The following is a 26,675-nucleotide window of genomic DNA, read 5'->3' as shown; positions in this document are numbered from 1 at the left end:
ACAATTTTAATCCATAGTCACGTTAAACATTGAGAACCCTTCTATAAGTGTGACTGTGCTGCATTAGTTTATTGTAAAGCACAATGATAGTTTAGTTTTCCTAAAATCTTTAATATTGTTGTATGGAATTTTATCAGTTCCAAAGAAGCATTAGTTCAGTGCAGGAAATATTGGGCAACATCTAGATTAAGACTTGTGCAAGGAGGACCCTTCCTCTTGCACATGGGGCAAATTTTTTCTAATCCTCCCTTCCATCTGCAGCCATGTAGCCTCTGCAGATATATTCTTGAGGGATCCTCAGAGACATAATTTCACTGGGAACAGAACACTGGGACTTCAGAGGGAGTGGAGGGATAATCAAAAATCACCCCTTCCACCCATGCACTCAAGTGAAACTGTTCTGCTACGCAAGTCTTCAGTCTGGATGCTGCCCGTTATGCAGTAATTTGCTTTTTGTTTGAAAGGGCAATTTAAAACAAAATCCCAGAGTGTGTCTGGAGAAACTGAAGCATGGGTGGAAAATGACAAACCAGCTATTAACAGAACTGCCAGTTGCTGCATCTCAAGAGGAAAGACATATGGTAACTCATTGCATTCGGTACTGACCTTTCTTATAAAAGTAATTTTAATAATAGCTATTACTATATACAGTATTTCAGGGCAGATACTTGGAATTTGCAGTGGATATGTTGGCCCTCCCAGTTCTGTTCTGAAGTTACCAAGCAGAACTTGCACTGAAAAGCACCAGTCATGTCATGTTGAAAACTGTGGTATTTTTATTTTTGCCTGCATGTCCGCCTCTAGGATAAGACTGTTGGCAAACATTTGTAAAAATGCACTCCATTACTCCTATGGAGTCTCTATCCAGCTGCCTCCAAGTAGAAACCAAATACTTAGGGAAGCAAGAGGAAAGGAAGGATGCTTTTATTACATGGTTTCACTTATAGTCCAGAACCATTGCATAAAGGCTTGACATTTTTATAGAGTGGGGATTGTGATTGTCATATTGATCACTTTTTAAAAAGGTTATTTATTATTATTATGTGTGCATTCCATCAATATTGCTGTAGCCAAAGCAGCTCACAAAAAACCTTGCATCAGTGGAAACCTTGCATCAGTACACTATCTTTATATGAAAGTGCTGAAAGGGAAGGTCTTATTTCAGAATCTCTAGTAAAAGAGTTAAAGCTTAATCCTAACTCCGGGAAATATAACCCTCACCTTCTTTTCCCAATCTAGAAACTTCTAAAATGAGAAAGAATCTCTAAAAACCAAGAGTGCTTTATGATTTTCTTGACATCTTTTCAGATGACAGAGAACTGAGGAGGCTGATAACTTGCTGTCATTTTGGTGTGTTTTCTGAAAAGAAAAACAAAAAAGCAATATTTTATTGATGCTTATCAAAATCTAATGTTTAGTGCCAGTTTGACATGGATGCTGTGCTAATTCCTCTTCCATTCTTGAGTTATGGCCTAGCTTGACACTGTTCTTGGCCTCTTCATCTATTAATCATGGAAGCTGCTTTCTTATTCGGTTGCCATAGTTTCAGTGCCTCAGATAGTGTTGGGGTGCCTTGGGAAAGGCTTGAGATAAACTAGGACTTGCAAGCCTTGCAGTTATTCTGGCAGTTGCAAAGCTCTGAAAGAACAGAAAACAGCTTCCAACATAATTCAGTGTTGGATTAAAAGAGGCAACTTCTGGATGTGTCTCTCTGGACCTTGTTATGTGCACACCCAGCTGATATTTACTCCAGGATTTGCTTCTTCCTGGTAAAAAAGTTTACAGTTCAGAAACTAATGGCTGCTTTTATCTATTGCAAAGCAAGGCAAGGCTTTTCATCAGGGCTGTTGATGAATGGTTGAGTAAATTAGGGTATTTAGGGCTTACGAAGTGGTCTAGGTAATTTGTTTTAAATGCCTTGTCTTAGCTGTACATGACATGACATCATTTTCTGACAAAACAAATATGTCTTTGTGGTTTTCATTATTACCCTTAATTTTAACCTTCTTTTAATTATTCTCTCAGATTGAAAAAATTGGGGCTCAATATACTAGCTTTTTAATTAGTCAAGTTTCAAAGATGGGGGATCTGAACTTTCGGTATTCAGATAGCCAAAAATGATAATTTATATGGAGAGAAATGCAATTGGTAAATTCCTAAATGAATATCACAGAACAGCCATTTCCTGAGCTTTTTATGAAGAGGACCCAGAATCAGGGGCGTAACTACTATTAGGCAAGGGGAGGCAGCTGCCTGGGGGCCCCCATGCCTCGAGGGCCCCCCCAGAGGCAAGTCACATGACTATATATTGTGAAGTGTGTGTGTGTTTATCAGCGAAGGGCCCATTTTAAAATTTTGTTTCTGGGCCCACTCCAGCCTTGTTATGCCCCTGCCCAGAATCATAGATGGTTCTTGCTTAAAATTCTTTTGCTGAAGTCCTTATTTCAGTCATTTGCCAAACTAGACTAAACACAGCAACAGTTCCGTGTTTAAACACAGAATTTCTCCAGTCACATTGAAAAAGGGAGTGGGATCTAGGCTTGACAGCAAAAGAGATGTGTGGATAGAACCTGCCCCCAGTGATGTAGTCACAAATTCAGAAGTGCAGGCACTCTCTATGACAGCGCCCATAGTCACACCCACCCTGACAGACATGCTACATGGCTACGCCCATCCCAATGGCCACACCCCACACTTAGATAGATGCAATACTTTGGGGATTCCATTCCAAGAAGTCAAGGATCATGTAGTCTCTAGAAAATGTACTAGAATGAATGACAGGGAATGCCAAAATGGCCATTTGGAAATTCAATGCATTACATGGCTATTTGGAAGGAACCAGTACAGTGGGCGTTCCCTGTCATTCGTTTTAAGATGTCCTGACACTAGTCCATCACAGGACTTGCATGCTGATGGTCCCAGGTTCAGTCCCTGGGAGCATCTCTGGGAAGGGCTGGGGAAGATCCCTGCCTGAAATCACTGGGAGCTGCTGCCAGTCAGTGTAGACAGTACTGAACTAGATGGATCAAGAGTCTGACTTGGTATAAGGCGGTGTCCTATGTTCTGAAGATAGGAAGAATGGTAATAAATGGTTGGAATATCTAGAGCAGCACATTATTTCCATGAAGCTGGATATGTCCCTTTGTGTCCCTGCTGAGACCTTGGAGGGAGGGGAAAGTACCAGGACTGTGTCCCTGTCAGTCCCTACAACACAACACCACTGCCTGCCCCTCTACTTGAAACTTAGTTGCCTATGGGGCCTTTCTCACAATCAAGCATGAGGGCGGGTGGGCAGGAAGCCTTGGAAAGCTTACCTCCCTTGAAGATTATCATCTTGTTGCTGGGCATGCGGGTCATGCACCCCGACTCTCCGCTGCTGCCCCTGGCAGTGTGGAGGCAGGGGGTGGTGGGATGCATTGTCCTGGACCCCAGAAACCCCACAATGCACTGCGCAAGTGCACAGTGCTTTGTGGGGATTCCCCTAGTGGCGGGCGTGCATACATCAGCATTGCAGCGCTGGCTGAAAGCAGTTGGCACTGAAACATGATCAATTCAACGTGGTTAAGGGAGCGCTCGCTCCATTAGCCTCATTTAAGAGGCGGGCTTCTTTGGCAGGGTAGCCGCCAAGGTTGCCACTGGCAGCTGAATGGCTGCTGACAATTCCAACAGGCAGCCAAGCCTGGGCTTAGCCGCCCTAGCCTAGTCTTGGTTGTTCATGAGAACAGCCTCCATATGTTTTTCCCCCTTTAGCAAGCTCTCATACTGAGAGTGGTCTCAACTGATTGAAGATTGCTTGGAAAGAGGGGCTATAGGCGAGATGCAGTGAAGGTGCAGGGAGGATTTACCCATGCACTCCTCCTACTATTAACATTAAACCTCTATACTTTGGTCTCTGTAGCCCTAGCCTCATGTGATGTTCAACCTTCATGCATTCTGTGTATACAATACACAGGTACAGATCTGTATGCAGGTACAGTTATTTGCATGTTATGTTGAACACAGGTACAGCAGTACACTTCCTAACTATATCCTGCAAATGGCAGGGCCTATACTCTGCTTAACTTTTAAAATGAGCACAGGTATAGTCATTCTGAACACAGATCTGAACACAGATGCAACAAGTTGTCTGAATAGAGCACTATCTAGTGACAACTTTGTCACTAGAAAAATTATGGATTTGTTTTTCTCCCCATTGAAATGAAGACAAATTCCTAACAAGAGCAAGTTTGGGCTTGGTGTTTTAGCAGACTTTCTTCATAACAAGAGAAAGGTTGTTTCCAGCAGCTTCAGTAAGACAGTTCCATAAATTTGAGAAGTGCTTTCTGTTGATGAAAAGAAGCCTAACAGATTTCACATTGAGCAAGCTGATATTGTGAAAGCTATGTACCTGGGTTATGGACAATTTGAATTCCTCAGAAGTAGAACGAACCTGAAGATATTGTGACTTTAAATTGTAAATTGGCTACTTTTTAGTCAAAGTTGAACTTCAGAGCTTCTATTTGGCATTTCGCCAACCTGAGTTATATTGTTTTGCAGAAAGTCCAACTGTCAGTTTTTGGATATTTTCCCTTCATGGATGCCTTACTTGCTCAAATAATGATTTACTTATAAAATAGTTGAAAAGGATTACAAGGCTTTAGTTTTGCTAGTTTTAGCTTTTGGCATTTAGAACTCTTGGACTGTAATCCCGTACTGTCAAGGTGACTCATAAGTTTAGGACCAAGCAAGTATTTATGCCTATGTGCCCCTCAGTGATATTCTGGAACTGTTTTCCACTGACTAAAGAACAGGTCTGTTAATGTATCCAGTACTGTATTGTGATGGCTCAATTGTTTGACAGTGAAAAGGATATGTCCTGATCACTTTACAATACTCATATGGGTAAGAAGCTGGTTGATTCAAAGGAAAAGTGATATTAAGGGAAGCATATCTTAGTTCAAAGGCTGAAAGGGTAGTTTACATTAATTCACTTGGGGTTAGGGTTTTACTTCTGCAATTAGATTTTTCAAGAGTGAAGAGGTTTTGACACAATTGTTATCAAAGGAGACTCCAGTATAATTGTTTAAAGTGATGAAATTCAGTTAATCTTAGTGAATGGGATTTGCATGTGTATAAAAGAAACATTTGTGCACAATAATAAGTTGTAGAGCAAAATGTATGCATGAAAATCACGTGTGATAGTGTCAGATTCTGTAATAGTTTGTTGGGGTTTAAATGATTTTAATTTTAATGTTAATTATTTTAATGTTTAAATGATTTTCATTGTTTAATTTATTAAATGTTCTAAATGATTTTATTTGTAAACTGCCCAGAGACGTGAGTTTTGGGTGGCATAGAAACAAACAAACAAACATACATACAAATAAATAAATCAGTATTCATTTTTAGTTATAACAATGTGGTTTGGTGATTTTGGCTTGAGATGTTACTGCTCATGCTATCCCAGTTCCTTCAGTACTGTTGTATGCTTTGTATGCTTGTAGAGTAAGAAAAATGGCAATGAATACTGGGCAACATTAAGTCTATTATCCATTTGTAGAGTTCCTAGATGCCATTGACCCTAGGCCTTCAAGTCTGCATAGCTATCAACACTTATTCATCCCATGGTTCAACAGCAAATTCTTTCTCTAAGTCTTACAGGAAGGGTGACATCCTGCCTATTACTAATCTTCATATGTTAATTTATTTAAATATGCATACATTTTAGATTGCCCATTTTCTAGTATGTAGACCGGCCTAAGAAGTAACCATCCAGTATGGAAAAAACCTGGTTCAGTCAGTTTAAAATCAACTAGTTAGAATTTTAATCCTAGTATACATTATGATGTGATGATATTATGGACAGGGAAAAGATAAAGCTAGAGGAAAGTGTCACAGCTTTTAAAATTGTTTCATACACAGGTGTTGTGGCAAAATAAATTTGGCCCAAATGGATTGACCATAGAATAAGATTATCTGTAGGATATGTTCAATGCCTTAAATAACTTCTGTTGTATGGTATGCAGAATTAAGGAAGTAACTAATTAAGATGTGTACTCTTAAAAAAAAAATTCAAGTCCCTATTATTATTTTTTTACTATAGTACTGTATTCCTCTTTGCCTCTTTTCAATATATGTGGATTGATTCATGATTCTGGGTGAGGATTGTAGTACTTCATATGTTTGAACTGGCCCTGTACCTCCTGCAAATGTGAACAAAAATGAATGACTGACCTTTTCAGAAATCCTTAACAAAAGTACTTTTTTCGCACAAATGTAGACTTTAGGATATTATGTTCTGACTTGCTCATGGTTGTTGCTGGTGTCTACTCTATGTTTCCTTTTAGATTGTGAGCACTTTGGGGGCAGGGAACCATCCTACTATTTATTTTTCCTATGCAAACTGCTTTGAGAACTTTTGTTGAAAAGTGGTGTAGAAATATTCATAGTAGTAGTAATAGTCTATCCTGCAATTGTTCCCCTCTCACCTCTGCACTCACACTTCTAGGCAAAGCCATGTTGGAAACTTTGTGTTTGTCATATAACAATATGACAATAAACTTTGTGTTTGTCAAATCTCAAATAAACTTTGTATTTCTCAAATCTATTTCTCCATGTCAACATCAACAGGAGAAAGCATATCTTCCCTGAATGCCTGCCTGGAGGCGGTAATGGGCTGGATGAGGGATAACACTGAGACTGAATCCAGACAAGATGGAAGTACTTGTTGTGTGGGGTCGTTACTCAAGAAACGATATTGACCTGCCTGTTCTAGATGGGGTCACACTTCCTCAGAAGGAACAGGTATACAGTCTGGGACTGCTTCTGGATTCACGCCTCTTCCTGGTTTCTCAGAATGAGGCAGTGTCCAGAAGCGCTTTTTATCAGCTTCAGCTGATTCTCCAGCCTCGTCCATTTCTTGAGATTCATGACCTCAGAACAGTAGTACATTTGCTGGTAACCTCCAGACTTTATTACTCAAGTAACCTCCAGACTTGATTACTCTTTGTATGTAGTCCAGAAACTGCAGTTAGTACAGAATGCAGCAGCGAGGTTGGTCTCTGGGTCATCTTGAAGAGATCATATTACTCCTATATTACAGGAGTTACACTGGTTGCCAATAGATTTCTGGGCAAAATACATAGTGCTGGTTATAACCTATAAAGCCTAAACAGCTTAGGCCCACAGTATTTAAGAGAGCATTTTCTTCTGCACAATCCCCATTGTCCACTGCGTTCATCAGGGGAGGCCCGTCTGTGGCTACCTCAAGTCGTTTGGTGGCCACTCAGTGACGGGCCTTCTCAGTTGTCGCTCTGAGACTTTGGAATGCGCTTCCTGTTGACATAAGACTCTCCCCATCTCTAGCAGTTTTTAAAAGGTCTTTGAAGACTTATCTTTTTAACCAGGCCTTTTAGCTTTTGTAATTTTAAATACTGTAAACTGTTTTTGTTTTAAGCAGCTTTTTGGAGTTTTAATTGATTTTAATGTTTTATTTATTTGTATTGTTGTTTTATAATTGTGAACTGCCCCGAGACTTTGGTTTGGGGCGATATATAAATGTATTAAATAAAATAAATAAAAAATAACAAGTCGTTCTGCCAGAAAGTGCCGATAGAACTTTAAATTCTCTCAGGTATTTATCCAGAGCAAGGACTGCAGCATGAGGCCCTTACAGAGTGGTTCTGGCAAAGGGAAAAGCAGTTGCATAAGTTCTTACAATTATTTTATTAACTGCAAGGTGTTTCCTTTTAGTTTTGATGTAGGGAAGTCCAGCATGTTTGATTACGCTGTTTTATTCCTTCAGAATAAACATGTGTTTCAGGGTGTTGTCTTCTTGGCCTTTCACCCTACTCTGAACATAAATCCCAAGGTATTGCCAGAACATTTCCTTTCCCAAAGGCAGTGGGGGGGGAATGTAGGATGATACTCTTATTTAATAACAAATGCAGTTCCAGAATCCATCATTTAGTAATCTCGGCTGTTCTTAAGATCAAATGAAATGGGTCATTGAGCACCTGCAAAGCTGCTTTGGATGCAACTGTGTTGTGAAAGGAACAGGAAGCGCGAGTACTTCACATTTCCTGTTTTTCCTGGCTAAGAGATACAGAAACTCCTAAGTGGGGACAGTTTGTACATCTCCCAGCCATGGAGATATGAAAGTTTGAAAGAGTTGGAGATGCAGAGGAGCAGGAAGTGTGTGGTATCTGCATTTCCTATTACCTATGCAACGTAATTGAATCTGAAGCCTAGGATTGCCATGTATTTTATATTGAACCCATTTTACTGACCCTCTTCTTAAGCCTTTAACAGGAACTCCATACAGAGCAGTTGTGCAGTTAATGTGTGTTGTTAGCCCACTTTTCTTTAGGAAAATAAGCTTATGAGATCACCCGGCATTCTCTGTGTGTGTCCGTGTGTGTGTGTATCCCCATCAACTTTGTAATGGCTGGGCTAATATGAACCAAATGGGATATAGCTGTAGGAGCACACAGAGACACCTCTTCAGCATAGTTTGTGATGATGTCATCTGCCCTGGTTCAAGATGGTGGACGTGTAAACGTTTGAGGTGCAAATGGGCTAACATGAACTGCGTAACCGATCTGAACCAAATTTGCTACAGCTAGAGGGACACATCGGGTCATCTCAGTGGCATCGTTTGTGATGATGTCATCCACCCCAATTCAAGATGACAAGTTCATAAACAATTGAGGCACAGGTAGGCTAACTTATGGACCATCTAATCAATTTGGACCAAATTTGGTACAGCTGTAGTGAGTGACACATAGGGACACCTCAATGGCATAGTTTGTGATGATGTCATCCACCCTGGTTCAAGATGGCGGCCACATGTACATTTGAAGCACAAGTGGGCTAACTTGTAAACTGCCTAAATGATTTAGACCGAATTTGCTACAGGTGTAGGGACCTATAGGGATGCTTCAAGGGTGTAGTTTGTGAGGATGTCATCCACCCATTCAAAATGGCAGATGCATGAACATTTAAGACTGAAGTGGGCTAACTTGTGAGGATGATAAGTATCAATTAAGATTATAGTGAAAGGAAAGTAGGCAGATTAGTTCTTACCAGAACAATCTGTTTTTAAATCACTTTCTGCTTGGGAAAGTTTCATTTTTCCTAAACCTCAGTGTGTGAGGCTGCTGATAAAAGCACAGGAGCAGGGCACAGTAAAATAGTTGGCAGTCCTACTGAAGCAACCATGATAAGGTTTTTCTAGAAGAGACTAAATAGTTCAACCATTCACTAGAGACAATTAAGTACAAGTGGTTTTAATGCCTATAATAATAAGACTACATTCTCAGACTCAAGAGTATTGCTTCATCTTTAGCAGGTGCTTTAAATATGTAACCACCATGTATTTTTACAATAGATATTTTTATCTGTGCTTGTGTCTTAAGTTGTCTTGTGCAAGTGAAGTGCTGAAAGTGACATCACTTGCAAAAATAGCACCTATCTCAAGTGTTTTTAGTGCCAGAGAAATAGCATCACTTCAGGCTGGCTCCTTTTTTGTGTGACATGGCACTGAAATTAATATTGGTTTTATATTGCAGCCGTGGTGAACACTGTAGAACGCCCTCCCGCGCACCCAGCTGCCGGAGCCCACCTTACCCGCTCCAGCCCGAAGGAGAAGAGAGGAACTCGGGAACAGAGCTACTCTCTGTGTTAAGCTGCTGCCCATACTGTCGCAATGGACGCAATAGGCGTCCTTTGCGTCCATAGCGGCAGTTTGAGCAGTGACTTAGCACAGAGAGGAGCTCTGCTCGTGAGCTCCTCTCTTTTCCCTCGGGCTGGAGCGGGTAAGGTGGTCTTCGGCAGCTGGGTGGGCGGGAGGGCGATAGGCGGGGGCGGCCACCTTCTCATGGGCCATTTTGGCCCTTAATCTTTTTGGGGGGGGAGCGGGGAAGGTGATTTTGGGCAGCTGGGAGGGCGGGTGAGCAGGCGGGGGCGACAGCTGTGAGCGGGCGGGGGCCTCGTTGGCGGCTTCGCCGCCACCTCGCCCAGCTTCCCTGTCCCCCGTCTCAGTCTTCCCCCGCTGCCATTGCCCTCGCCTTTTTCAGGGCGGCCGCTTCTGGTTGCCTCGGCCTCCTCTTGCCGTGCCGCAGCTCATGGCCGAAGCGGTGGCTCTGCCGCCGCCTCGGACACTTTCCCCCGCCGCCACACACCAGCTAATGGCCGCCCGTGGCTGTGGGACACTGGTGTCTGCAGTCCTGTGTCCCTTGGGCTCTTCTGGGCCTGCGCTTTGCGCAGGCCCAGAACAGCCCAGGGAGGCAGGGACGCAGATCCCCAACGTTCCAAAGCCACGGCCACTCACTTAGCCTTTTATTATATAGGATTATATAGGATTCTCCTGGGTGTGCCTTGGAATGTGCATCCCAGCTCCCAGCTGATTGGCCGGGCGGCAGACTGGCCTGATTGGCTGAGGTGCACCCAGGAGGATTGGTCGCCGCGGCAGTGGCAGGCCTGGCCGCAGAGGCCAGAGGCGGGCCCAGCCCAGCCGTGGAGGCAAGGCCCAGGAGCGGGGGGGGGGAGAAAGTGGTGGGGGCAGAAGTGGCGGTGGGGAGGAGAGGCGGCTGGGCTTGGAAGTGGAGACTGGGGCAGAAGGTGGGGAGGAAGAGGTAGCTGCCGGCCCCAAAGAGTGCACAGATGCTATGTGCGGGATTGGCTAGAAGTAAGAAAAGAAGTGGAGGAAGTCTCTTAAAAGTGGGACAGACCTAGTCAGCTTAACCCAGCATGAGACACAGAATGCTACTATAGATGCTGTGCCTGGAATTGTACCTAAGAAGTTCTTCCATTTATTAATATTTTCTCTCTGGAATTACATGGTTTGAAACTGCTTGATTTTGAAATGATTTAGAATATAATTCAGTCTGCTTAGATGTACTAAACATATCTACCCATCTATTGGTAGACTTTTTCCTACTGGAATGTTTATAATAGAAGTAAGATGCTTCTTACATTTTCACTCACAGGGAACACATAAAATAGCATGGAATAAACAGCTTGCCCTGTGTCTGCATAGATTTGCTTCAGATCTGGTGAGATCCAAATGAAATACAGTTGGCATTACTTGTTAAGGTCCAGTCTTCTATAAAGCTTTCTTTTACCTACTATTTTTCATTTTCCCTTCCTTTCTCTAGTCTGCCCTCTTGTGTTAAGCAGTCTCATTGCAGTTGCTCTCACCAGCCAGATGTTTAACAAAGCAGTTGTACCAAGGAAACAGTGCATACAAAGCGGTACTTTTAAAAGCTCAATATTTTTATAATATGGAGTTGTGATGTTTATAAGTAATGTCAGAAGCCATTTAAGTTTCTTAAGCAAAATGCTAGATTATATATGTGCTCACATCTGCAATTCCTCTTGCCTTTTAACTTTCATAATATTGTTCTCATAATAATACTGACACAAAATGTTTTTTAATTCTATTTCTTGTTTTCTAGTACTGATGAAGGACTGAAGATTAAATTCAAATGCAATGGATTTTCCCCTAAAAGAATAGGAGCAGAGAAAGCTTTCACAATCTTTAAATAACAATACTTTTCTTGGCAAACTTCACGGTAAAAGTTACTCCAAGATATTAAATAGTTTCTGGAAGAATTCCCAACTTTCCCTTTTACTCAAATGAACTGTAGCTTTCATTGCTAGAAAAAAGCATTTACTCTTTTTTTTACATGTTTGAAAGTGGTACAAATTATTATTTTTTAAATGTAGAAGGTTTTTCAGTCAAGAACTCTGTCTGTAACCTGGTACAGCAGAATGTACTGTAACCAGTTGTTAGATGGTAACAGCCTGAGCTCAGTGGGACTTACCCAGTGTAGGTGAACTCTAGTGGGAAGTTCTCACTGTTGCTGTATGGCCATTGCGGGGGACCCCACCCTTCGTGGTAACTGCTGGGAGGTAGTAGTAGAGGTAGGAACATAGGAAGCTGCCTTATACCAAGTCAGGCCATTGGTCCATCTAGCTCAGTATTGTCTACACTGACTGGCAGCGGCTTTTCCAAGGTTGCAGGCAGGAGTCTCTCTGAGCCCTATCTTAGAGATGCCAAAGAGGGAACTTGGAAGTTCATGCAGATGCGCTTCCCAGAGCGGCACCATCCCTTAAGGGGAATATCTCACAGTACTCACAATTAGTCCCCCATTCTAATGCAAACCAGGGCAGGCCCTGCTTAGGTAAGGGGGCATGATGTACCTGTGTAGTTGCTGATTGGATAGCAACTTCCAACACAGGTATTGGATGCTGAAGTAAATAGGAACTGCTACCCAATCAGCAACTGCACATACACATGGTTCTGACTGAGAAGCCCACTGCCACCATTGACAGCTCCCAACAGTTACCAGTAAAGGCATATCAGATCATGGCTTTTAGTTCCAAGAGCTTCAGATATCTTCCATGTACAAAAACTGTCCATTTCATTTCATTTCATTCTAACAATGGGATGCCTTCAGAGATGTAGGTTTTTCTGGGTGGGGGAAATTGAATTGGAGAATTTTCTGATTGTTTTCTGAGAAAATTTTCCATGCAAATTTCCCCATCATTTGCATAAAATGTGTAAACCCCCCTGCGCCCCCCCATCACACAGATTTTCCTGGTGCCCTATATAAATTGTGAACTGATTTGGCAGGTTGTTTTATCTATTTATACAGTTTTTAAAAAACCAACTTCCACCATATTAATTTATCCTTACTCTATATCAAATATTTTTCAGGTAGCCAAGTAGAAATGTTAGAAATAAAAACATTTCTCCAGAAAAATAATGTATAAGAAAATTTTCCAGCTTACTTCTCTGTATGCATTAATAGAATTCTGATTTGTTTCAGGACCTTTGCTGAACTTAAAATCTACACACATAGCATGCTAAGCTACATCATTCCATGCACCTAAAGCTGGTGGATTGTAAGCCATCATTTGGCAATGCTAACTTACAATTTTAGAACAGGAAAAGCTAAACTACATTAAACCTAAGCAAATAACTAAACCAAGCTCAGCTAAAATTATAATGAAAATAAATGAACGAAATTAAAAGCTTTTGTCAGTATGGACCAGTGAATAGAGCTTGGTTTGAAATCAGATGTGGGGGGAGTTAACAAACTGAAATACAGGAGAATACTGCTATTCACAGGAGTTCCGTTCCACCCCCCCCCCCCCGATAGTGAATCTGTGAATAATGGGGTATTATGGCTATGGGAATCAGGGGGTTAGATTCCCGGACTGATCAAAATGGCTGAAAATCAGCCAATAATTGTGGTTTATGCCCACATTCCCCCCTCCCATCACCTCCAAAAGTGTCCTACCATTCTGCAAAGTAGTTCAGGGCATCCAGGTGGCCAAAAATTGGCTGAAAATAGCAGTTTCTGCCCCATTTTTTCAACTAAACGTGCCATAAAATGGCTCCCAAACACAAAATGGCTGCCAGAAATGACCTCCAAGGTCATTTCCGGCCACCCTGACCAGCAGATACATGGGTCCCCCCCTATTCTGTGTATACTAAGGTTGGGTGCTAATTACCAGGGATATATTGGGTCCTAATTACCAGGGATATATATAAATATCAGGGATATTTTTTTCAAAGTCTAGTACTATTAGAGGGAGGAGAGAACAGCAAAAACCCCTCCGCCTCCACATCAATTTGGCTGCTCAGGAACATGTTGGATGAGCTCTGAGACATCATTTCTGAGCTACACTGCTCTGTTCTTCTCTGCAAACACTGCACAGAATGTGATCCAGTGAGTATTTAAAGTTCATCTTGAATTGAAGTATTTTCTGATCATTACCCAATCCTTGAGGGGCTGGGGGGGGGGAAGCTGTAGATATTATATGATCTTCTTAGCAATTTTTTTCTCTAAACTATTCTGTCTGAGCTTGGAGGTAACCTTGCATTAAATGAATTAAGGGTGCTAGTCAAAGCTATGCATACGCCAAGAATTTTTATTTTTTTTTAAATAGCATCCCAGAGCAAAGTACATGTATTTGGATCAGTTTCTGAGAATAAGGATGGTTTCTTCATTCAGTCCTTCTACCTGCCTGGAAACCAGTCTTTCCAGTCAAGCAATTCATTTGTTTACATTTGAAAGATGTGTTAATTAATAATCTCGGCACATGAGAAGGCTTAAGAACAGTAATTATACAGTCTACAACATGTCCCAGTGCCAACAAAAGCCTTTCTTACCATCGACTCTGTAGCCCTAGGCAACACCACTGTGTCCTGTTGAGCAGGCTTCTAATATCACTAGTCCTAGAAACAGGCTGTGAACAGCATCAGAGCTAGATAGTGGTTGGCAGAAGATAAGGTACAGGAAACACAGGAAATCCAAAGATATCCTCCATATACTATACCACGTCCTTTGTTATAAACCAGGCTTCTCTTAGTTGTGCATATTTGAAGCTGCCATAACAAATGGCCACACAGATGAGCTCCAAATTCATTAGATCAAGAGTAGTTGTTTAGTCTTGCCACACCATTTAGGGAGAACTGCACACTTTTTAGAAAAGCATTTTGGCAATGAAGGAGCAACATGAGTTGATTATGGCTTCAGAGTATCTGAATATTCAGAACATTATTATATTTTGAATTCAGTTTATCTAGATTCCTGGGTTCTAGATGTAGTATCCTATTTGAAGGTGCATTATTGACAAACAGGTTCTTTCTTCTATGCAGTGAATTAACTGACAGAATGACCAAGCAAAATTAACCTTTCTAGTATAATTAAAACAAAAACAATGTGAGCTCAGTTCTTCAGTGCCTGTCAATGAAACTTTCTTGCATGAAATAAGGAATATCCATCCATCCATATATATAATTCTCTAAGGCGTACCCATGGCTAATCCCGTTTGTGGCAGCTCTCGCAAGAGGTCTCAGGCAGAAGCACCATGGTGATTGGGCAGTGGAGATTCTATATGCAGATAGGGAGGAGGAGCCTGTGAGAGCAGAAGCACCATGGTGATTGGGCAGTGGGGATTCCATATGTAGATAGTGGGGAGGAGCCTGTGATGTTTAAGGTCAGTTGGAATGCAACTTTTGTGCATTCCGGTGGTGGTGGTGGCGGCAGCGAGGAAGGGCCTGATCAACTGCTGCTGCTCCTGTGGGGAGGAGCAGGAGCGGGACTTGGGTGAGGGTGCCTCTGGGGATAGGGGACTTCAGCCTAGCCAATAGGGGCCAAGTGGGGTGGAGTAAAGGGATGCAGGAGTGAGGGGGATGGAGTAAAAGGATGAAGGAATGACCAAGAGGGGTGAGGGGGATGGAAGCAACCAGATGGAGGAGTCTGGCTCAGATGAGGGTGGAGAGATCTCTGAGGTGGGGGGGGGGCTGTGGCAGGGGGTGAGGGGAGCAATCAGGTACTAGCACGCAGATGCGGGTTAAGCTAGTATATTTGATTGCAGCTGCAAATTCCATTTGCTCTTCTTCCTACAAAGACAGAAGGATTGAAGGACCCACTACTCACAGGGAACTGCCCCAAGCCTAGCATTGGGGATGACCTGCTTGACAGCACAGATGACTCCTCAGCAGGGGCATAACTACTATTAGGCAAGGGGAGGCAGCTGCCTGGGGGCCCCCACGCCTCGAGGGGCCCCCCAGAGGCAAGTCATATGACTATATATTGTGTAGTGTGTGTGTGTGTGTATCAGCGAGGGGCCCATTTTAAAATTTTGTCTCTGGGCCCACTCCAGCCTTGTTACACCCCTGCTCCTCAGCCTCAAATGCTGCATACCATACCCATCAAAAGGTCACTGACCTGGATAACTCTTGTACTGATTGCCAGGAACAATAGCAATGATTGCCTCAGGTGAAAACAGCACTTCTCAGAAGGAGGATGTGTGTCATGCCCCAAACTCTTCCTCTTTGGCAACACAATGTTCAAGAGAAGTCTGGATAGGTTTTGGTGAGATCAGATCTCAGAGTCACCTCAACAGTGCTACAGTCTTGAGTGCTTTCTTGGCCAGCCTACTTAAGCCTTCAGATGCACTTAGCAATTGCTAATGCAAATTCTGCTGCAGACTGGCTTCCTAATTCCCTGCTGTTTCCCTCTCTGATCTTGACCCTTGTAACTCCAACCTTGCCCTGTTGTCAAGGAGAACTATGGCTTGGTTGGTGAGTCCATAGGTTCTGGGTTGGGTCAGCTTTGTACCTCAGTGCTGCATCACACAGATATCATTCCTGGTTCCACTTGCTCTCTTCAACAACTTTCAGTCTGTAGCCTCTTGGACATGGTCAGCTAGCATCATGTGGAACAGGGCAAAGATATTTGGGGGTTTTCCCAAGAAAGATGGCTTTGTTTTTGCAGGCATAAATATGTCTATGGTAAGCCTCATCTAAACAACAGTGGTTTTTTGATTACTGTTCTAAGTGACAGATTGACTGAAAACATGTAAAACCCATCCTTCTATCCAGATCTAAAATGTAAAATGGGCAAGCACTTGTTTAGCATAGAGGGGTCATAGATCATAGAGATCATAAGTTGGAGGTCATATTTCATTGTATTTACATTCACATAATTTGCATATCACTGTTGTAAATCTGTAAACCAACAGTCGGTGGAAGTTAATCTACAGGGATTTTGTGCTGGAATTGCTACCTTGAAACATGTGAAACTTGAATCTGATTTTGAAATATCCTGGTCGATGGACTTAGAACAGGGAATGTGGGATCCTATCTGATTTTTGTGGGTGGCGGGGGGCATGCTTGCCATCAAATTTTCTTTCTTCTTTCTGTAGCCATGAGACTGTGGGCCTAGGTGTTTTACAAGTAAAGGGATGGTTCTGGTGATTCTAAGAACAATCTGAGTTCTGCCCAGGTTCTCATATGATCTTCAGGGCCATCTATTACTTACTTCTGTTGTTTGTAAATAAATGTTAGCAATGTCCTTGGAAATGGATTGAACGAGATGGTATAGAAAGGATATCCAGCCCAGGAGCTTAAATACAGGAACACAGAAATTTATGTCATTTATTATATATGCTTTTTAAAGAATGTTTAGAAATATAGGTGACTGCATTCCAAACTAAATATTAAAGAACATGTAGCTGCTACTGACCCACATCTCCTGGTAACTAGTGGGAGATAACAGATGACATAACATCACTTGAGTTTTTGCATTCCCTTCAGTGGTTGCTGCTTGCTGTGGAGGAGTGAGGGTGGGGTGGAGATGCTAGTGGCGTTGGTGCCATGAGTGCAATGCTGTTATTCATCCATCATCTTTTAATTGATGTTACGGGGAAGGTGTGACTGGAAATCTGTCAAGAATACTGTAATAGATGCCTGCACGGAGCAGGGGGTTGAAGTAGAAGTCCTCCAAGCAGTGGCAGCCAGTACTGTTGAGCTGGGGCAGAGAACAAAGAGCAGCTGCAGCTTCCCTCCCCGCCCTGGCTTCGTTTCTCGTGCACATGCTGCTCACCGTGACCCTGCAGGCTCATCATTCACCTGGTTGCTTCTAAAGCAAGTTGCTGAAGATCCCTCTCAAGGGAACTTTCTCTCGCAAGCGAACTTCAGCAGCTTGCTTGGGATGCAGCCAAGCGAGTGACCAGCCTCTGTGGCTCAGGTCAGAGCAAGCAGCATATGTGCAAAAGGAAGCTGGGGCGGGGAGGGGGGGAGATTGGGAGCCACCACAGCAGCTCATTCTCCACTCACCCCCAGCTCCATCTGTACCAGATCAGCCTCCAACATTCCTTCCAACTCTACAGTTCTATGATACTGTGAAATTCTGGTTGAAGATACATGGCAGCAGTTGTCCATCCCCATAACAATTAGCTTGGCTCTCAAATAAAGTTTAAAGAATTCTAGCCATCCAGTTTATAAGAATTGCAGTAGAATTGCAGAAGGGTGCAAGTGCCTTTGCTCCCTTCCTTACTGCAGTATACTCAGCAAGGGTTACTGGAGGATGATTTATTTATTTATTTGATTGATTGATTGATTGATTTACTGCTCTTCCAAAAATGGCTCAGGGAGGAGGGAAAGCAAAGTTTCCCTAGAGAGATATTTAAATTATAGAAATTCTTTACTAAAAAGTCAAACTGGCTTGAATCCTAGTATTTAACTGGTTGGTAGATGTAGACTTGTGTAAAGTTTTCAGAATAATTTCTTTCCAGGAATAGTAGGACGAAAGGATATATTTTGATCTTTGCTTTCTTGCTCAGTGCTGTGAATATATTGCCACCGCCAGTCTAGACAAGTTAGCATTTTTATGCTGACCATGTTGAATGTATTTTGTGATGAACTGAGGACTATAAATCTGGCATTCTTCATGAGATATATATATTAAAAAAAAATCAAAGAGGAATGCTGCATTAACCGAAAGATTTAACTACAGTTCCCATAGCAAAACTACAATGGAATTATGACCTTTATATATTTGGGTACTGCAGCGAGCTTTCCAAATGAATGGTTGGTAAAAGATTAAACTCTGCCTTGATTATTAACCCAGTAAAAAAACTTCATGCTGATGTTAGCCTTTTGAATGTAGTTAATTGGTAACAGTTGTGCTTTTTATCATTTTTAAAAAATGGATTTTTAAATGCTTACTGTTTATGATAGTATCCAATTAATAAATAGAGAGACTTGCTCCTACTTGGAAAGGCTGCAATTAACTGCCTCTACTTCAAACAAACTCCCTTTTCAGGGCCTGGAGGGCTTTGTGAATGTTTTTTTTTGGATTGGTCAGTTGAACAATCACTAAAACCTGGCTTGGCAAACTCTGATCCAACTACATGCTGTTCTAGCTTCACTGGAAATTGTATGATTTGTAATCTATATGCATACATGAGAGTCCATACATATTTTCTAAAGGGGTGTGGTGTGTTTGTGACCTGTGTCTGAATTGGTGTATTCACGCTGCAGTGCTCCATAGTACGTGACAGCATTCAGAATTCAAGAATCTTGCTTTCCCCATTCTTAACCATCCCCCCACATCTGTGGAAAGCTGCCCTAATTAAAAGAACATACTCAATTGCTAGCATTGTGTGCTATCAAATCCATTGTTTTGTTCTACTAAGAAGCCAAATCTAGTTTTATAGTACAGTGTGTGTGACAGAATTTTCACTTGGTTAGGACAACAGATTTCCCTGCTTTCCGATTTGTTGCTACTGCTTCCTGTACTGCACAATATGCTTCTTTTGAAGATTTTGATCCTAATATTAGCAGAGGCTACAGATAGCATGTGTACTGCTGAGCTGTAGAGACAAAAGGTGCAATCATGCATCTACTGCACCATGCTTGTCTTTTGAAATAAGTGGAGATGAAATGTATTCAGACTGGGGGCAGGATTGCAGCCTATTCTGGCCGTGTCCCTCGTGCATTTGTAGCCTGGCTTTTTGGCTTGTTTGGCGTTCCAGGGTGGTCTGGAAGGCTGGTGACAAATATTCATTGTGTGTGTGTGGCAGCGAGGAGGGGAGAGGTTATTAATTTGTTTAATGTAACAATAAACCTCATTGTAAGCTGGGGAAAGCATCATCATTATAGATGCAGCAATACATTAAGAACTATATTGGATTCAACCAAAACAATATTTTTTAAAAGTCACACAGAAGCAATCATATATAGTCAGGAGCTTGTTGTAATTTTTAACCACATTACAAGCCTTGTAAAGATGTCTGTGTGATAAATAGCGGTCATTATGCACTTTGCCTACCTCAACTGCACTTTGCCCACTAATCCATCTCTCTGGGATTACTTCTAACATTCTAACCCTGTTCACAGATGCAGACCCTTTAAAAGTCTTTCCTTATGTTCTGTGCAAATGAAATCAGCCCCAGATTCCAGGATGAATTTAATTTTCCCAGCAATAGGCTTAGCGTGTACCACCCTGTCCCATGGCAACTGCCAAGATAGATTGCAGCACCACCAAGAGCTCATGGGACAAGTCGACCCAACAGCAGTCAGAGACAGACTAAGCTCCAAAACCCCTTTGAGCTCAGCTACCTACCTGAGAGTGAAGGCCTTAAAAGGGCATGCCCAGAGTCTGCCATGCCTTTTCCTCCCTGCCTGATCCTGCCTTGCCTGTTACAGTGGTTACATTCCGATATCAGGGCATGCAGTGGTGTGGGATAGGGATGTGCACGGAACCGGGCAGGGGTGGCTCAAAAGAGTTGGGGGGTAGGACTTTAAGGGTGGGGGAGGGTACACTTACCTCATCCCCCTTTCCCCCGCCAGTGCTGGAGTTTTGTGAAATCCCTTGGGGGAGCTGCATACTCCCTGCCTCCCCTTCTTCAGCCGGAAGTACTGGGCATGTGCGTGTATGTCAGATGGCCTTGCATGTGATCACAAAATGGATGCGCACCCAGCATACACACATGCGCCCGGTACTTCTGGCCGAAGAAGAAGGGGCAGCAGGGAGGTACACTGCCACACTGAGGGATTTCACAAAACTCTAGCGCTGGCAGAGAGGAAGTGGGGGGAGGGGTAAGTGCACCCTCCCCTACCCTTAAAGCCCTACCCCCACCCAATGTTCGAACTGGCCAGTGTTTGAACCTGTTCAGAAGCCCATAAAAGGGCCTCCAAACAGGTTCGTGCACATTCCTAGTGCATCCCTAGTATGCAGGTTCGTGCACATCCCTAGTGTGGGAGGGGCTCAGGTTTTGAGGATGCTACCTCGGGGGCTCAGTCTCTGTTTTGGGAGAGCTCCAGCTCTAGAGCTCTCCCAACATTCTGATGCAGTGTTGGGGCACAGGACTGGATCTAGTGCTGCGTCTGCTTCCTCTGGGTCAGACTCAGATTCAGTACCCGGAGTGGTCTATTGGCCACTAATAAGCATGATTCTGATCTGAGAATTGTTGCATCTCATTTCTCCTTCCTGTGCGTTCAGGGAAGCAAACATGGTGGTTCTTGCCTTTCGTGTTATCCTTTCAGTGACCCTGGGAAGTGGGTCAGTCTGTGAGGTAATTACTGGCACACAGTGTCCCAATAAAGTCAGGATTTGAATCTGGGGTTCCCCAACCTTAGACCATTGTTCTGTGCCCAACACCATACTGATTCTCAGATTACCTCCAGTTTCTGAAATAGTATAAACTCATATACTGTAAGTGTGTGTGTGTGTGTGTGTGTGTGTGTGTGTGTGTGTGTAGTCAAGTCAACTCAAGTCAAGTCAACTCAAACTGTGACTTATTTTAACTGTGGTCAGTTCAAACAGACCAGGAAGAGCCGTGGGTTTGGATTCTGGTTTCTCTGCTAACCACAGTTAGAACAAACTGCTGTTCTTGACTTCAGAAATATTAGGAAACTGCAGTTTATTCAGAGGTGAAAGTGAACACTTTTCATCCACTTTTGCACAAAGGAGGATGAGAGGAGAGACGAAGTTCTTCACTGCTTGTTCACAATAATCTAAATTATTTAGATGATTGTCTAAACTAGACAGATAAACAATATTTAGGAAGCCTAAGGCCACCTCTAACCCCTTACTAGCCTTTGGCAGATCCATCTATGTTCTTGTCCTTGGATCTAAGTCCAGTACTAGGTCAAAATACTCAAAGTTGCTTTAGCTAAGAGTATTTCCTGTAGGAATTTTGTTACCAGTATAGAAGATGCTACAGATGTGTAGGCCATAGCATGGACTAAGGGACTTTTAAACGTCACACATCGAGTGTGGAGCAGCTGCAATGGAAAGTGTTTTTGGCAGCTTTCATGCTTTTCAGCAACTGCCATCACATTTATATTGACCTTCAGCCTCACTGATTGTAATAGAAGTTCCAACCATGTATGCTTATAATTAGGACCTTAATTGCAATCCAGCTATATCAAAGTGAATGACAGGATTTCTATGGAAATCAGTAGGGACCAGAGTGCACTTGGTTTCTTAGAAGATATCCTCTTGTGGTGGAGTGCTTTTTTGTCATTGACTATTTCATAGAACAGATTTTTGAAAAAGGAAAAATAAACAGTTGGCAAACTAGTTGAATGGAAAAGCACAGTGATGCTATTTTGGCTCTCTGTAGTTTGACAAAGCTGATACGGAAGAAAGAGAGACCTCTAGAGCCACATTGGTAACAAAATCCTTCCAGTGCTGCTTTCCTATATACAGCAAAATACTCTTAGCAAAAGCAATTTTGCTAGATTGTTTTGACCTAGTGCTGATTTTAGATCCAGGCACAGGAACAATAAAGCTCTAATAGTATCAAGTAACATTCCATCCAAATGAAAATTATTTCTTTGACCTTTCTGCAATCCATATGAAGATTTCTGACATTGTAAAAAATTATAGCCACCTTCTATCTTAATAGTTCATTTCTGTTTTGCTTGCCATGTGCTTCTGATTTTGGCAAGAACGCTTTTGAAATTGGCATTAGGGCCCCATCACAGGGAGAGGATATGAACATGTATCCAGAAAAGATGTTAAGCAGAAGATCGATGTGTTTTATCCTGTAGTAACTGATTACTTCTCAGCATCTCATTAACATTCATTGGGGCTATTCACACAATCGGGCAGGCAGGTGAAGGGAGGGCTGCTCTAACTCACCTTCACCCCCAGATGATCAAAGAAATGCTTCTGGGAGCGCAGACCACACTCCCAGATGATCCACGCTGTGCCACACAGCATGGAGCTCCGGAGGCCAGGATGATGCGTCCCAGCCTCTGGATATCCCACAATGCACCGTGCCACGAGCACTGTGCCATGAGCTCTAGGTACCCATCTCTGTGCCTCCTCGGGCTGCATGCACAATAACGGCAGCCAGATTAAGGGAGAGATTGCTCCCTTAACCTCAGTTAAGAGCTGGGCTTAGGGCGGGGGATAGGCTGGGCAGGAGTGCCGGGGTCCATACAGATCCTGGAGTGCCACATGAGCAGTCAAATCAAATCTTTATTGTTACGGTCATTCGACCAGCAAAACATGAGCAGTCTAGACCAGGCTGCTTGTGAGAATAGCTTCAGTGTGTATCAGAACTGATACAGATGGGAGAAAATCGGGCTGGGCTCCTTTAGCGCAGTTGTCTCCCATCGTGAGAACCACTGGGCTCGTGGTGCTTTTAAAGTTGTTCATAATTACTCTTGAGTTAGGGGTGAGCAGTGAGGTGCCCAAGTTGATGAATGACACAAAATGATTCAGGGTATGAAAACCAAACGGAATTGTGAAAAGCTCGGAAAGGATCTTTCCAAATTGGGTGAATGTCAACAAAAAGCAAATATGGTTAAATGTAAAAATAAGAGCAAAGTGACAGACAAAAAAACCCACCTTGACACACACTCGCAGGTCTAAGCTAGTGGTGACTAATCAAGAAAGAGATCTTACAGCCAAGGTGACTCTGAGTCATGGTGAATCAATGAAGATGATGACCAGTGTTCAGCAGTTGTGGGAAAAGGCAAATGCCATGCTAGGCATCATTAGGAAAGGGATAGAAAATAAAAGTGCTAATATTTTAATTTTATGTATCTATGGTGGAATATATGTATCTGCTTGGAAGATTGCGTACAGTTCTGGTTGCCATATCTCAAAAAGGATATTGTAGACCTGGAAAGGTGCAGAATAGGTCTGGAGCACTTTTACTACAAGTAAAGGCTACAGTGTTTGAGGCTTTTTAAATTTAGGCAATTAAGGGGGTGTGACTGACTGAGGCTTTTACATTATGCATGGTCTGAAGAAAGTGGATAGAGGAATGTTTTCCTCTGGCTTTTATAACATTGGAACCTGGAGACATCCAATTAAACTGATGGGCAGAAGATTTAAGACAGACAAAAGGAAGTCTCAACTCTTCTTTTTAACATGGCACATAATTAATTTATGGAATTTGCTGCCACAAGATACCACATCTAATCCCTCTTCAAAGCCATCTAAGCAACTGGCTATCACCACGATGACTAGTCACTTAGATGGCTTTGAAGAGAGAGTAGACAAATTCGTGAAGGACAGAGTCTATCAATGGCTACTAGTTACAATGAGGCTATTCCCACAATGGGGGGAAACCGGGCTAAAGAAGCCCAGCCTGGTTTCTCTCCATTGTGAGAACCAGTGGGCTTGCGGGCGAGCCCAGTGGTTCTCTGGCAGCTAGCCCGCCAAAGTAGCCCTCCCCTTAGCCCAGGTTAGCGGAGTGATCGCTCCGCTAACCTGGGTTTTCCGATCGTGTGCTGCCACGACATGGCTCTGTGCCATGGCGACACATGAGGAGATCCCCACTGGGAGGCTGTAAGCAGCATCCCAGGCTCAGTCGGGGTCATCCTGGAAGTTCCGGGGGCCACGTGGCTTCAGATCCCCACAGCCCCCGCCAGCTCCGTGATGGAGGCAGCAGTCATGTGGGCGGGCGATCCAGCCGCTGAAGGCTGCTGATCCAGCTGCCCAGAGCTGCCTGTTGACCGTCTGTGGAGACAGCAGGCTAAGCCCGCTCTCTCCGCCTAACCCCATTGTCTATATGTTTCCTCCTGGTTCAGAGACAGAGGTTTGACATGATGAGGAAAATTACTCAGGGTAGTCTCATTTAATTTTTTTTAAAAAGAAGGTAGGCATTGCTTAAAGGTAAAGTAAAGTGTGCTGTGAAGTCGATTTCGACTCCTGGTGCCCACAGAGCCCTGTGGTTTTCTTTGGTAGAATACAGGAGGGGTTTACCATTGCCTCCTCCCGTGTAGTATGAGATGATGCCTTTCAGCATCTTCCTATATTGCTGCTGCCCAATATAGTACCAGCAGGGATTCAAACTAGCAACCTTCTGCTTGTTAGTCAAGCATTTCCCCATTGCTCCACTTAACGTGGCCTTAGGCATTGCCTAATAATCTTTTAATTATCAGTGGGACTACTTTGAGTAATTTTCCTCATCTTTTCAGCCAGTATGCTTTGGAATACCAGTTGCTAGGGAAGCAACAGAAGGAGAACTATTGTCTTCATGAAGGCGTGTTGCCTTCATATCCTGCTTGTAGCCTTCCCAGAAGCAAGAAGTAGGAAACAGGATGCAGGACTAGATAAGTCTTTGATCTGATCTAGCCATGCCCTTCTTATGTTCCTACCTCTGATCCAAAGGCTTCAGAAATGCCAGTTTAGTATTATTAGCGGGGATAATACTTGTAATACAAGTCAAATCTCAGATCGTATCACAACTTTACATCCTACTGCTTTAGCAGCAAGTATGTACATATCTGAGTAATATCCAAATGTTACTTAACTGTGTCAGTAGAGCAGCCTCAATTAGAGTGTCATGGGGAAAAACCAGGCAAATTGTTGAAATGCTATCAAAACATGCCAGTGGTTTTAATAAGCAGTGCATTGCATTATCCAACATTATCCAGCATTATCCAACAATGGTGTCTTTTGTAAAGATCCTCTAAAATGTATCTGGGCGGGGGGAACATGTATTTCGTACACTGGCGTGAAATTTGGCTTGGGCAATAAATGTTTGTCAGGAGATTACATCTTTGCTTCATCACTCATTTGTAGTCAGAAACCACACAAACAAGATCAGAGGCTACAGTGAACAGCTCTATGTAAAACCTTAAGGATTTTCAAACAGGAATTGTTTTGTAACATAGAAAGTATTTTCTTCTTGGGTAATAGGTTATGAGTTATTTGTTGGATACACAATGGAGAAAATGTCAATCGGTTTGCTTCTTAGAAAACACTTTCATTAAATAGGGACAAACAAAAGAAATTATCCTAAATGGAATAAATAGTTTTAGTTGACTTAAGAGTCTTTGTACTGAGTAAATTACTACTACTGTAGCCATCATTATCACTACCTCTGCATATGTATTTAGTGACAACACTGTGCTACACACTGAACAGAAAATGTGATGCATTTCTTTTCAAGAGGGTCCAAGCATGTTTACTTAGGAGAAAAAATCCACTGAGTTGAGTGTCTTATCTCCAAGTAAGTAGAAGATAGCAGCCTCTAGGGCAAACATGAAGTAGGGCAAGTAGGACTGGCAACTTGCTTTCTGAATGAGCTTCTCTTCCTCTTAACAACTAAAAGTTGGATATTAATTCAGCTGCTGAACCTGGCTTGAAGGTACAATGGTAGGAAACGTTTTTCTTGCTGAATTACTTTTATTATTATGCAGATCATAAAAGTACAGGAACAGGAACAAAAAGCTGGCAACTCCAGGCAAAGTCCGGGTTGAAAATGAATGGCAAGGAAGAATTCTGCAAGAATGTTAACATTCTGCAAGAATATTAACTTGCAGAATGCTCTGAAAAAGTGAGGCCATGGCAGTTCATGAGATATTGCAGTAACTGAAAGGAAAAAGATGAAGATGGCTAGAAAGAGGACCCTATTTCAGGTACTGAGAACGGCATATGGTATATAGGTGAAACTCGGAAAATTAGAATATCGTGCAAAAGTCCATTAATTTCAGTAATGCAAATTAAAAGGTGAAACTGATATATGAGACAGACGCATTACATGCAAAGTGAGATAAGTCAAGCCTTAATTTGTTATAATTGTGATGATCATGGCGTACAGCTCATGAAAACCCCAAATCCACAATCCCAGAAAATTAGAATATTACATGGAACCAAGAAGACAAGGATTGAAGAATAGAACAATATCGGACCTCTGAAAAGTATAAGTATTCAGTACTTGGTTTGGGCCCCTTTTGCAGCAATTACTGCCTCAATGCGGCGTGGCATGGATGCTATCAGCCTGTGACACTGATGAGGTATTATGGAAGACCAGGATGCTTCATTAGCGGCCTTCAGCAATTCTGCATTGTTTGGTCTCATGTCTCTCATCCTTCTCTTGGCAATGCCCCATAGATTCTCTATGGGTTCAGGTCAGGCGAG

General features: G+C 42.6%; 1 protein-coding gene across 14 annotated transcripts in view; it reads left to right on the top strand.

Annotated features, from left to right (window-relative positions):
* The window catches only part of SEMA6A (semaphorin 6A), a 233,317-nt gene that overhangs the window by 10,617 nt on the left and 196,025 nt on the right, over nt 1-26,675 (top strand). For 4 of the 14 annotated variants that reach the window (XM_053303560.1, XM_053303559.1, XM_053303558.1 and 1 more), the window contains exons 1-4: nt 10,574-11,033; nt 11,136-11,231; nt 11,436-11,552; nt 13,565-13,718. The exons of 2 other annotated variants lie outside the window; for them this stretch is intronic. The gene's annotated coding sequence lies outside the window, so the exon portion shown is untranslated. Of the gene's footprint in view, nt 1-10,538; nt 11,034-11,135; nt 11,232-11,435; nt 11,553-13,564; nt 13,719-26,675 lie in introns of those variants that run through there. 8 more of the 14 variants (XM_053303549.1, XM_053303550.1, XM_053303551.1 and 5 more) reach the window with 8 other exon arrangements.

Source organism: Hemicordylus capensis, chromosome 2 (genome assembly GCF_027244095.1).
Source record: "Hemicordylus capensis ecotype Gifberg chromosome 2, rHemCap1.1.pri, whole genome shotgun sequence".
Taxonomy (NCBI): domain Eukaryota; kingdom Metazoa; phylum Chordata; class Lepidosauria; order Squamata; family Cordylidae; genus Hemicordylus; species Hemicordylus capensis.
The sequence above is the reverse complement of the archived record's forward strand: the minus strand, read 5'-3'. Positions and strand labels throughout refer to the sequence as shown.